Source organism: Arvicola amphibius, chromosome 7 (assembly GCF_903992535.2).
Source record: "Arvicola amphibius chromosome 7, mArvAmp1.2, whole genome shotgun sequence".
Classification (NCBI taxonomy): Eukaryota; Metazoa; Chordata; class Mammalia; order Rodentia; family Cricetidae; genus Arvicola; species Arvicola amphibius.
Genome location: NC_052053.1, coordinates 58974115 through 58982609, shown reverse-complemented (window position 1 = coordinate 58982609; position 8495 = coordinate 58974115). Strand labels below are relative to the sequence as shown.

At 37.0% G+C, this 8495-nt stretch overlaps 1 non-coding gene across 1 annotated transcript; it reads left to right on the top strand.

Annotated features, from left to right (window-relative positions):
* The first annotated feature begins 7408 nt into the window (after positions 1-7408).
* Positions 7409-7484, top strand: Trnae-cuc. Its single transcript has one exon. It is a non-coding gene; the product is annotated as a tRNA-Glu (tRNA).
* The last annotated feature ends 1011 nt before the right edge of the window (positions 7485-8495 follow it).

The following is an 8495-nucleotide window of genomic DNA, read 5'->3' as shown; positions in this document are numbered from 1 at the left end:
TAGACAACCTTAGTGTTAAGAAAAATCTTAAGATGAGCGGCTCTGCACCGACACAAAAGAACTCCAATCTGACCAGATCAAACCAAATTAAATGCCTCTGTTTAATAGACAGCACAGTCCTGGATGGCCCAGAAAGCATGGTAAGGTAAAGACAGAGGGAGAACACAAGAAAACCCAAAACCATGTATTTCTCTTTTTGGCTGAGCTTAAATACCCTGTGTGGTCAGATTTTGGAAGGCTGGGAATTGCAGTCCAAGCTCAAAGCACTTGACAGGCTGGGTGTGATACTTCCAACTCAATATTATACTTAGTATTTCTTTTCACTCAGATTTCAGAGAACTTACTGTGTGCTATAATCAAGTTCTGAGCCCACTGCTATATTCCCACTGAAAGTAGCAAATCTGCTAACCCTTGCTTTCTGCCTCTAAATAGCTTTTAAAATTCATTTCATAGACCAATTAGTAAATTCAATGTTTATTTAAGAACATATTGCATTTTTCTGGTAAGACTACCATACAGAAATATTGTGGATTGGGTCGATCAAACAACAGAAATTTACATCTTCCATATTCTCAGAGTGAGAACTAAGATGAAGGTTGTGTCAAGGCTTGCTATTTGTGAGGGTGTGGGAAGAATTTGCTCTGGGCCATTCTCCTCAGATGCTATCTTCTCCTTTTGTTTTTCCAAGATTGTGCCAGGACTTAAACCTCTTTTAAAAAGGACTCCATTGTGCAGAATTAGCATTGGCTTGGTGTTTATCCTGATCTAATTATCTAATCAAAGTCTGTCCTTTATCTCTAAGATTATCTATCACAGTTTTAGGATCAAAACAACCACACCATGTGAATAATAAAGTAAGCACAATTCAGCTCCAAGGAAGAATGAATTGGCAAGATTTTTGTTTGTTTGTTTTAGTTACTGTAGTTAACTACTTTGGTCAAATGAATTTTACTGCAATTAAGCACTATGCGGCTGCTGCTGGTGCTGCTGCTGCTATTTTTATCACCAAAAAGTCAACAATGGCTGAAGGATGAAGGGTTACTCAGAACCCCAAATGGCAGACCTGACTGAATCAGCAGCCGGGCCTGTCTCTGCACCAGCATGCTGTCTAGATGGACTCTGCTTATTAGAACTGATGGGATGTCACAGAGGATGAATATTCTAGGTGGTGACTCATACCTCTCTTTGTCTCTTTGTTGTTCTGTTATTGATTTTTTTCTTTTTTCTTTGTTTGAAAATGGTATTGCTATACTACCCAGGCTGTCCTCAGTGTGGAGTGTTGTTTTGGCAAGCAGAGAAAGAAGATAGTTTGAAAAGAGACTGGTTGTCATGAGTAGGGACCACGACTTGAATATGGATCCCTTTGCTTATATTTTTTTTAATTGGTGAACTCTGAGATGCCTTGGGGAAATTGTATCTATTGAGGAAGCTGAGCCCATGGTGGTGGAGCTGGTGAGGTGGCTTAAATGTCTTAGAAATAGCAATGAACAATGAAAGGGCATCATGGTCTTAGAAGAAGTTAGTAAATCAAGTCGAACGGAGGACTTTGATATGAGAGACAGCATGCCTCCCCTCACTAGGGATTCTTTATAAGAGAATTGGGGTAAACAACTGGAAGATGAGAGGTGCTGCTTGGTTTTGATCAACTTGATAGAGTTGTAACAGAGAAAACACCTCCATAAGATTAGCCTGTAGACAAACCTGTTGGGCATTTTCTTGATTAATGAGTGCTATAGGAGGACCCAGTTCACTGGGGCCAGTGCCAACCCAGGCAGGCAGGTGGTTCTTAGTTGTATCAGAAAGCAAGTTAGGAAACAGTGTTCCTACAAGGCCTCCATATCAGGTCTTTCATCCAAATCTTTTTTGAGTCCCTGCCTTGCCTTCCCTCAATAGACTGTGGCACAATGTGTGTAAGCCCAAACCCTTTCCTTCCTAAGTTGCTTTTAGCCATGAGTTTTTATGGTATCAATAAAAACTAATTAAACAGAGAGGTTTCTTTCTTTTTTTTTTTTTTTTTTTTTTTTTGGTTTTTCGAGACAGGGTTTCCCTGTAGTTTCTAGAGCCTGTCCTGGAGCTAGCTCTTGTAGACCAGGCTGGCCTCGAACTCAGAGATCCGCCTGCCTCTGCCTCCCGAGTGCTGGGATTAAAGGCGTGTGCCACCACCGCCCGGCTGCGAGAGGTTTCTTAAAACAAGGGAATTTTAGTGGTAAAACCACCAAAGTCCCAAACAAAAACACAAAGATTAAAAGTCTCCTGGGAAGGATGCTACCGTAAAAGGCTAGCAGGCACTTTCTGACAATCACAATAGTAACCCCTGGTAGAATAAAGGGCATTAGGTATTTTTGGGAAGGGAAAGAATTAACAAAAACCTTTATAGAAAACCCTTAAAGCAAATACAATGTGTGATCCTTGCTAGGGAGATAACTAAGAACACTGAACTTCTGGTTCTTACATGTCTGTCCTTAGGGGAACAGTCCTTAAGACAGCATAACTTTATTACTCAATTACTCATTTGTCTGACTACACAATACAAAATTGCTAAGTAAAATAGTAGACAAACATAGTATTGAAAACAGTTAATGCTCCCAAGGTCCTGATGAGGAGCAGAAGGAGAGAGAACATGAGAAAGAAAGTCAGGACTGTGAGGGAACCTCCAGCTGGCGACAGATGGGGAAGCTGACTGAGCCCCACATTGGAGCACTGGACTGAGCTCCCAAGGTCCTTATGAGGAGCAGAAGGAGCGAGAACATGAGGGAGAAAGTCAGGAACGTGAGGGGTGCGTTCACTCATGGAGACGGTGGGACAGAACTAAAGGGAGATCACCAACTCCAGTTGGAATGGGACTGATGGATCATGCGATCAAACCCGTCTCTCTGAATGTGGCAATAAAATGAAAAAAAAATAAACCATGAGAAAAAAATTAATAAATAAATAAATAAATAAATACCAAAAAAAAAAAGAAAAAGAAAACAGTTAATGGTTCTATATAAGCGCAACAGTAAGATTGGCATTGTTAACATGTTATTTTGATTTGAAAAACAGTATTAAAGTACTCCTCAGCATTTGAAAAGTCTAAAGTGGAGAAATTATATTTATTAATTATTTTTCTTACTTAAAGGTAGTGGGGAATAAATGGTGGAGGGGAAATAATGGGGTTGGGTAGGGAGAGGAGAGAAAGTGATTTATAAAATTCTTTAAGAAATTCTTTTCTGAATTATATAGAATTTGATAGTGACTTAACAAACATTTTACACTTACTGTGGTGGTTATTATTGTCAATTTGACAGAATCTTGAATCACATGAGAAATGGGCCTCTGAACAGGCCTGTGAGTTATCTCGATTCAGCTCATTGAGGTGAGGTGAAAAGATCCACCCAGTGTAAGTGCTGCCATTCCCTGGCAGGAACCCAAAATGTATGAAATGGAGAAAGGGCATTGAGCTTGCATCCATCATTTTCTTGTTTCCCAGTGGTGGATGTGATGTGACCAGTCCTGCTTTCTCGATCACGATGGTCTGTCCTAGAGTTGTGAACTAACATACTCTTTCTCTTCAACTTGCTTCTGTCAGAGTATTTTAACACAGAGGCAGGAAAAGAAACTAAGATGACAAATGCTATAATTATGATTTATGGAACAAGATTTGTGCCAAGTTAGACCCATATGTGTGACTAGTTATTCAAATAAACTGAAATATGAAGTGTGTAGTAAGATGTTATATGTATGTATTCATACACATGAAAGAGAGTTTTTCGTAACACAGGGAGCCTTGTAAGGTAGCTAATACTCCTGAACTCCTGACCCTCCCAACTATATCTGTCTCTACAGTGCTATGTCCTCAGCTTTTGCTTTCTTCCTCTTTCTCTATCCATTTCTCCTTCTCTGCTTCTTCCTTTACTTGTTTCTTGGTTGTGTGAAAACCTGGCAGTAGACATACTGTCATTAGAACAACATTTGAAGTTATTTTTCATTATCAAATACTTCCTTAGACCAATCATGTTTGAAGCACAATGCATGCTTTGAGACTTGAAAAAAAATCTATTTTTAAGATATTTTCACTTTGGTAGAACAGCTAAGATTGAATAAATAGTTAAAGATACAATAAAAAGAAGAATCCGTCAGCAGTAGTATGTATAATTACATACAGAGAGGCACCAACGATGTTCTATCTCCAAGGCTTTATAAAACACACTAACCATGAAATGTGTTAATATCTGTTATCATTATTTCAGTTCATTTCTGTTCCTGCCTTGTGGTTTTGTGGCATAACTGTAAATATGCTCAGGTTACAGATAAGTCATTATTTTATATTTCCATTTAGGTATATTAAAAATTCATTTGGCAATTAGTTTCTAGTGTTTCAGTAAGTGCAAAAAGCAAACTTGACATTTTTCCTTCCCTCTGGGTTTCTTAAATTCCATTTTCCTATGTCCTGGGAATCCATTGTCAGCACAATTTCCAAGCCTCACTTCCTTCTCAACCCTATTTGTTTATTGATATCTTCTGTACTATTTAGGAGCAGGACATACTTTCAAATAGAAAGTTTCTAAAATCCTATGGAAGGTTGCTTATTAAATATTATAAGAGCTGCACTAGCTCACTCATTGATTTCCCTGGGATCAAAGGGCACTTGGAATACAACATTAAAGCTCTGTATAAATTCAGGAATCTAACAGTAAGTCCTGACTCAACAGGGCCAGCCCAAGTTTATGGGAAAAGTTTTTACATTCATAAAGTATATTATATTTCCAAAGCATTCCAGTGTTTGAAGCAGTCTTAAAAATGACTCCAGTCTTAGGTAAACAGAACTCAAGAAGAACTAATTCTACTATTGAGTATTACAAGGTAGAAAAGACTTGAAAGAAACTCAGTTAAGACTACTTGTCAGGCTGTAACTTTGACAAGGCTGCTTCAGTGTTATTAAAATAATAGATGTCTCAGTGACTGAAGACAGAAAAATCTCGGCATTAGATAAGATGATGGGAAAAAAATCTTGGAGCACTATAAATTTTAGCAGAATTCTGTCTCCTAAAAACACACCAACCCATAAAGGTATAGGGTATCAGTGCACATCTGTGAAAGTGTTATCTGAATTAGGGCTTTGTGGGATTCTTTCCAATCAATCCTCAACTTCAACTTTTCTAAAGAAAAATCTAAAATACAAGAGGTTTTTTTATGTTTTTGTTTATTTTTTTACAAGCATCTTGTTCAAAGCAAAAACATTAAAGGGATTTTATGTAAAGTGTAATATAATGCTTAATGTGAGTCCTGTGGTCATTGTGACTTTCTTTTGACAGTAATAACAGATGAACATAGCCAATTTGTTTTTTTTTTTCTGGTGCCTCTATATCAATATCACCATTACCAAGACTATTAGATAAATTCCCTTGTGAAGCAATTTGTAACATTCATGTTGGATATATTTTTTATAACTAAAAGGCCCATAAAATGAAAATTGATCACAAATCCATTTTATAATAGAAATATCTTATGATTATGAAATATATCTGATAGTTACATAGATTTTATTTTAACAGCTTACATAATACAAGCCAGGCATCAATGATGTATGCTTTTATTCCCAGCTCTTGGGAAGCAGATATAAGTAGATCTTCAATTTTGAGGCCAGCCTTGTCTACAGAATATGTAGTTCCAGGACAGTCAGAACAACACGGAAAAATACTGTCTCACAAAACCAAAAAATAAACAAACAAAAGACCAAACCAAAACAAACAAAACAAAGCAAAAAACACCAACAAAAACTTCAAAGAACAGCTTACATGTTACAGAACCCATTTTCTTAAAATGGTCACTCAGGCTTTGAACATTTTTTCTTTGATACAAATCTGCAGGTACCTTAGCTCAAATCTGCATTTTTCTAACCCATTCATTCACGAATTCATCATTTAACATATACCAATAAACATGTAATCTGCATCATACAAAGGTGAATGATATAAGCAGGTAAGTTCCCTATTTTTACAGGAACTTCCCTATTTTTGTGGGTTTTTGAAGTTGGTGAAAAGAAGCTGTTGTTGAGTGTGCTTCCTTCAGACATTTGGAGGTAATTATTTTCTAAATGTTTAAATATTTCTTCATTAATTTGCCCATCCGAAAGGTGAAGGGGCGTGGTTGATTGGCAGTGATGATTAACCAGACTAGCTTTAATATATAATATTCAGCTTTAATAAAGGAAAGAAAAGGGAACTTACAAATCCAAGGTTCCAGCGAGGAGCACAAGAAAACAAAGAGAAGGTGGGCCACCCACCAGCAAGATTTTATAAGTACATATAAGCCTAAGGGGGATATGCCTTACAAACAAGGTGATTGGCTGGGCTTCCCCTTCATCTCCCCCTTTTGTCTAAATAAGACAGAACCAAACCAAAAACAACTATATTCAATAGGAACAAATAATAAATATAAAATTACAAACAACAAACATTATTAAGCAAGAAACATATAACAAAAGTTTTACTAAACATTCTATTTCAAGGAGTCTAAATAATGTAGAGGGTAACTATAATTATCTAATCTTCAACCCCATCAAAGATCTGAGAAAGGAAGTAATATTACTTAAGCAACCAGGAAGTACAAACAAGAAACTTCCAAAATGTGCAACAAATGACAGAGACAAATGACTACCTGGGCAATCACCTAAAGTCTTGTTTTGCAATGTTGAGGCAACCAATTTGGCTAAGGCCTAACACAACTGACATAACATTTTTCAAAAGCAAGGAACTTTTTGTAGAACTATCCTATCCTGTCTTGGCAAGATAAGATAATCCTGTTTTATCCACTTATGGATATTCTGTATCTTTGTCAGTAGTCAAGGTATGGGCTTTTATTTGCCCAAAGGCCAGTTCTGCCAAAAAGAAGACAAGCTCCCAGTGGAGTGCCTTTGGTGCTCAATGTTCTCTCAGGAGTAGAGCGGTGTTGCCAGGAGTGATTGTGTCTCATAAGTACAAAACTCTAGGTTAGATTAAAGACCATTTTCTACAGCTCTGCAAAGAGGTCAAAGGTTATACTATCTATACTAAATATAATCTATATATCTAAAAACCTGAATATCCTAAATATAAATATGACAAACATATATGTCTATTGATATATAGTTCTCGATACCTATCTAACTTGGAGACTAAGAGAATAAACAACTGTGCAATAAATGAGGACAATGATCTCCAAATATAAACAATGTCATTATATAAATAATATCAGAGGTAGAAATGTACATTGCAATATGGTAAATATCTCAATATAACAATTGTTTTAAACAGAGAGCATACTCTCATACAATAAATAGAGGTAGAAGCATACTCACATACAATGTTCAATATACAAGAATCAACACCAATGCAGTTTTCTAGAAACAATAATTCACAAATACCAATCATCCCATCAAACCAGTTAATCCTAACCCTAATCTCAGTCGGTAGAGCATGAGACTCTCAATCTCAGGGTCGTGGGTTCGAGCCCCACGTTGGGCATCAAAATGAAGGGGTGTGGTTGATCGGCAGTGATGATTAACCAGACTAGCTTTAATATATAATATTCAGCTTTAATTAAGGAAATAAAAGGGAACTTACAAATCCAAGGTTCCAGCGAGGAGCACATGAAAACAAAGAGAAGGCTGGCTGCACACCCACAAGATTTTAAAGTAAATATTAGCCTAAGTGGGACATGCCTTACAAACAAGGTGATTGGCTGGGCTTCCCCTTCAAAAAGGTCTCTATTTCAAATAGAGTTTTCTGATTCTCTACGGCCTACATGACTTTACCTGTGCCTTGTTGATACTCCTCTTAGGTATATGTCCAGAACTAAACCCCACTTCACCTGAACCACACTCATCTGTCCAGTTAATTAGAAAGCTTATTTAGTCTTTATTACATGTTACTCAAGGATGAATCTAGCCATGTTTTAGATGATATTTTTCCCAATGGCAAATACTTGAGGAAAATAGTTTAGAGAGAAGGAAAGATTGTCCCATAATGTCCAAGGTTACTCATAATGATCTATGCCTATGATAAAGCTGAACATCATGGTGTTTCTCTATCACTTCCCAGTAATGACATCAAATTATGATTTCATCAATGGATGAAGTCATTCTCACAAGGATCCTGTTAACTTCAAAAAGCCTATCATCTGGCAAACAAAATTTTAATACATGACTCTTTGGGGGCATGTTTTCATTCAAAGAATACACCATCACTTTGGAACTGAGAGGCTCATCTTCCAAGGGAAGTTTCAGAATGTCTGAACAAGACAATTGCTTCCCTAATTGTGGTAAAATACTTCCATTTTTAGCCTGTGTTCTGCAAATAAAGAAATGGATCACCATAGGTTTGTGACTTACCTTTGTTTTTTAAGTTAACAGATTGTAGCCCCAGACATAGGTCAAATGTGGCAAGTTCATTGAGCCAATCAAGGAGTGTGTAATGGAAAAATGTGAGATGCAGCACACGATGCAGCAAAATTGGATTTTAGAACAGGAGAAATGG